We start from the raw sequence: 5506 nt of genomic DNA, 5'->3' as shown, positions 1-5506 counted from the left end.
TACTTTGATGTTGATATAGTCTGGCACATGAAAGCTACAGAAAGGTAAAGTGTTATTTGAGACTGATTTTTTTTTTTTAATGTTGAAATGCTATGGAAGTATTCTTTTGTATACTTGTTTTCTCTCACTGGCGTTCTCAGGAAAATAGTATGTATGAGGTTACTGTAGCAAGCAGTGGCTGTGCAAATTATAGCTGTGCAAAAATTTTGGTTTGCATGTTGTGATTGTTTTTATGGGGAAATACACATTTATATTTACAAATCTACTTAAATGTAAGCTTCTGCAATTTACAAAAGCAAAAACTTTTGTGAAACACTGAACTTATAAACTGTGGGAAGGATGTGTTGGAAGATGGGACGTTCTGTGTTCCTTTGCATAAGCGTGTGACAATTTTTCTACTGGAAGCAGAAAGGAAGTATTTGCATGAAACAATATTTTAATTTGCTAGAATAAAAATATGGTGACAAAATACCAACATATCCATTTCAAGTTAAATTTTTTCCCCTGGTTTTGGTAACAATGGGAATGTCTACACATGTGCTCTAAATGCAGATTAGCTTATTTTAATGCACATGAAAGCATCACTGAAAAGTGCATTGAACGTGTTTTATTTCAAAGCACAGCACCAACATTTTCTCAGCTCAGGGACAAGCTACACTGTTGATACACATGATGCTCGAAGCTGCCAGAGCGCATCAATTTACATGCTCCAGTAGACTTGATTAACTGAGTTTTCTCTGACATGCTGAGTCTTCTCCAACAGTGTGTCCGAGCAGGCTCTCTGCATGTGTATAAGGGCTGTGCTTCTTAGTTAATGTGCATTAAGACAGGCTAATGCACATTTTCCTAGTACCTCTTAAGAGGTACTTGATTTAATGTGCATTAACTAAAGTTTAATGCTTTAATGCATGTGCCCAATCACTGTAGGTCCACGTGCATCTCATGCATGTAGAATCAGCTTTTTTATATGGCTGGAGCTTGTTGAGCTACACATATAACTTAAGCCTTCCTATACCCCAAAATAAGGGTATAAATGATGGGGCAAACATAATTATCTTTCATTTCCCTCAAAATTTGAACCTAGGGTTGCTAAAGATTACAAAAATGTGGAGATATAGGGCAGGTTGTGGGATCCCCCCTAACAATATTTAAAGAATCATGCTTACTGCAATCTATCAAATGTCCTTTCTGTTTAGAGAAGGTAGATCCCAGCGCAGGTAACTGGCAAACAATATCCTCACTGAAAGATGGAAAGGAAGTATTTCAGTTGCATTAGTTCAGTAATATTTGCAATATTTCTTTCTCAAACTTTTTATTTGATCTAGTATAATGTGACAGCATATCATGAAGTTGGACCAAAGTGCTGTGTTGTTCCACATAGCTGTATTCCATATTTAAGTTGTTCACACATATCTGAAGTAGGCTGAAAATGTTGCCTGTGCCCTGACAGAGGCGGCTTACAAGCCATCTAATTATCGATAGAAATTTGGTGCTTGCTTTACTTAAACTGCCTGCAATGAGATGACCTAATCTTTCAAAAGCCTGAATATGGTCACAAAAAGGTGAAAAGAGAACCAAAAAGACTTTGTTTTGTCAATGTAATAGAATTAAGCTCTGTCCAAACTAAGATTCTTCTTTTTTCTCTTTGCACTAACCATAGACAACTGGTAGGGGGTGCATGGGGGTTCACGTACCTCCCCGCGATAGGGCTGGTACCCCCCTGATGGCTGACACTGATACTGTCAGTAGGGCTGGTGCTCCCCACAACAAGGTCAGTGGCTTCTGCGGGTACCCTGCCAGAGTCAGGAGGCACCAGTTACTCATGGCACTGAGTGCACTTTTGTAGAGCAGTTGGATAAGTTAATCAACTGGTTCAGGTGGAATTCTATAAGGAAACACCTTACAGATGAACTTCCTAGAGTCCATATTATATCGGCACCAATAAAAGAAAAATTTACATGATCAGCAATTGGCTTTTTTTGGATGGTGTGGCTGATAATCTTGCTGATAAATGCTGCATGCATGTGTATAGCTGCAGCATGCACATGACCTGCCCAGCAGCTTGGACAGCAGCATCCAGTTGGTAAGTCTGTTGCGAGGGAAAGGACAGGGGAGGGAAGGGGTGTGAGGGGAGCAGATTGAGGCCCCTGCAGTGAAGGAGAGAGGAAGTGGGGTTGAGGCAGGAGCTGCCCACCTGGGGGAGAGGAGGCGGAGCTCTGGACAGAGCTGCCAGCAGCTTTTCTGGGAGGATGTGGAGCTGGGAGGGTGGCTCCCACCACTGCACGCACCCCTGGATCTGTGTGCAGGGTGAATGCAGGCTGCTCCTGTGGGTTGGGGCTGAGTCAACATTAGTCTAACCTGGCTAGGATAAACCAGTTTGTAATCACACAAGCATTCTCTCTGGATTGAGGAAATACAGGGACATGCCTGCAGTGGCTCAGGCTAGAAAATGGGGGACACTACAGCAGCCCTCTCTTCCCTTCCATAGTGCTGAGCTGAGGGGGGCATGGCCAGCCCCTGCAAGAACTCTGATTAGGAAGGTCTGCCTGTATCATCCTAGGCTTTTCCTCGCTGGCTGCTCAAGGGGTGGGAATGTTGCCAGCCCCAGGCTAGCACTCAGAGGCAAGGTTGGGGGGTGTGTACAGTGTATGCATCTGTTGATGATACCAAGCTTTTCAGTTTCCCTCCCTGCTTCTTTATATTGTCTGCAGCAAACTGCCAGCCAGCCAAGCAAGCCAGCAGGGGGATGATAACAGTGTTTATCACCCCATCAGAAAAACAATAGCCTCTCTCTGTTAGTTCAAGCTCTTCTTAAACAGCTTTTTCCAAGGAAGGATTACCAGCTGACCTGTTGATTAGCTCCCAAAAGCCCTAAGCATTCTGTCTGCCTGTCCCAGTGAAACTGGGGACACACAGACACCTCTCAGCATTAGCTAGCATACCATGTGCCTAGGGGCTGGGGGGCGGTTCCTGCTTGAGCAGTGAGTAGGGTTGAGGCGGGGAAGCCAGGCAGACCCTGCTGTACCTGCATTCTCTGCTGGAGCTCTGGCAAGGGAGAGGGGGGCAGGGCAAGCTCTGCTGTCTGGAACAGAGAGCCTAGCCCAGAGAGCATGCTGGGATGCTGGGGGACTCTGGTTTAACTTAAACCAGGAAGGGGTCTGGGACAGACATTGCATAAACTGGTTTGACCCAAATCAGTTAAGTCTGATACTACATTCAACCAGCTTTATCTTACACCAGTTTTAGCCATTTTGAAAATGTTTATCTTAAATCAGTGTCAGCCATTTTGAAACTGGTTTATGTGCACTGATCTTACATTCTGTTACAGGTTTAAACCAGTTTCTGATCACTTAAACTGGTTTATGTGTAATGTCTGTCCCTAGCCTTAAAGCCTAGAGGAACTGGGGTTTAAGGCTAAGTCCCAGAGAACTTCTCCTATAACTGTAGTAAATTCCTCAGCCCCAGAAGGGAATCCACAACATGCAACCAGAACAAAATAGGCTCTATAAGGACTAACAAGCAGAGTGGATAGGGGTAACACCCAATTATCTCCTTAAGGTTCAGAAATAGTGATAAGCTCTAATCATCCTCAGTCTTGCAGAAAGAATAGGCTCAATGAAACTACAGAGGCTCACAGAAAGAGAGGGAGATTTTCCAAGGCTTACTGGAGTGCCTCCACATTCAGACCTCAATAGATTTACATGCTCCCAAATATCCCCATTCTTCTCTCCACAAGTTTCAACACCACTCCCTCCGGTTCTCCTCCAGTCTAAAAATTAAAAGATCTCTCTCCTTAGATTTTAGGAAGTCTAGTGTCATGACAGTTTGGATGAGAAAAGGGCTTGAAGGGAATGCTATCAGAATATGAATTACTACTTTCCTCTGGATTTTCTGCAGGAGGAGAAATACCCCAACAAGGCTTGGGAAGCTATATGGTCCCATTAATAGCCTTTTTTTGGAGGGCTGAGGAAAGGGTCTTTTTCACAATTAACAAGGCTCCCCTACATTTTAGGTCACATTGTTTGATCTATCTCTGCAAATAAACTATTTAGAGATTGAGTATATTTTAAAATGAAATCTTAGATGTCCAGGACTTAACTGTTAAAGAAAGACTTTTACAATCTGTTGTCACTATACAATAGACTTCAGATAGATATTTTCAGTAAACTATCTTTTTTCTACTTTTTAAAATTTGTTAATGCAACTAATTATAGGGGGAAAGTATGAAGAAGTCTTAAACTCAAATATGAGCACTTCTTTTCAGGATTATAGTTCAGGAATCTCTTGCACAATTCATTTTAAATTTCTTCAGAAGTTTTCCTTTCTCCACAAGGCTACCATAGTCATTGTTGAGGCTAATATGAATGCATCTGTGGACTTTAGAGACAGGTCAAATTTTTCTGTGAAAGGGAAAGTTCTTTGCAATGTTAACTATGTGGTAACCACTATTGTTCCACAAATAGAGCCACACCGAAACATTTATTTCCCTCCTGGCCAAAACCTGCTTCTTCCCCTTAAAACTCTATACTACATTCTTAAGATATCTTTGCTCCAATGCATGAGTATTTCTTTTTCTTGCTGTAGAAAAGCTGACTGGAAATGTGTCCCAATGTCTCCTTTAGCCTGCACCAGGCTTTCCAATTAACCTCTCAATAACAGGAACAGACAGGGCTTGCATATTACAAATATTTACCTGAATCTAAGACACATTTCCCACCCCACATTTGACATGGGGGACTGTGGCAGCACGACCTCTAGGGGTGCTGTGACCTCCCCTAGTGCCCCCTGGCTACCGTGTCACGCCGGTGTCAAGTGCACCCTCACCAATCTCGCCTGCCACGTCTTTGATCTTTTAAATGTTTAGGGGAGGCTGCCTTTTCTATCTGTGCTGACACGGTGCCTGCCTTGCTGTACCAGGCTCGGTCCAATTGCCTGCCGCCCCCTCCCGGGGCCTGCTCGATACACTCGCCCCCTCCCGTGGCCTCTGCCTTGCAGTAAGCTCCCCCTCTCCTGGGGCCTCTCAATAGGCTCGCCCCTGCCTGGGGCTTGTCCCTTACAGACAGCATCCCACTGAGGCCTGTCCCGCCGCGCTTCTTGCGCTCTCTGCCCGCACTGGGGCCTGTCCCTCTGCGCTTCTCATGCTCTCCACCTGCACTGGGGCCTATACTATGCCTGACTCGGGCTTCCCATAATTGGGGCTTAGGCGGCCTCAGCCTTACCTGGCCCCCAGATCCCTTTTCGGATCCTGTGCCCGACTCGGGCTCGTCGCAATTGGGGCTCCCACCACTCTTAGGCTACAGGGGCACCCCAGCAGGAGCCAGAGTTGCAATGGGAAGGTAACTGGCAGTGGAGGGGAGGGACAAGTCATGGGAGGCTGAGCAGGGGGCACAGGCACTGGAGAAGCAGGTGGGAAGGATACAGGAGGGGACAGCAGGGAGTACAGGTGCCATGGGGGCAGGCATGGGGCTTGCAGGAACTGGTAGTGGGGCAGGCAACTAGAGGAGTC

This window comes from Crocodylus porosus, unplaced genomic scaffold (assembly GCF_001723895.1).
Source record: "Crocodylus porosus isolate Cpor-Errol unplaced genomic scaffold, CroPor_comp1, whole genome shotgun sequence".
NCBI classification, from domain to species: Eukaryota; Metazoa; Chordata; order Crocodylia; family Crocodylidae; genus Crocodylus; species Crocodylus porosus.
The sequence above is the reverse complement of the archived record's forward strand: the minus strand, read 5'-3'. Positions refer to the sequence as shown.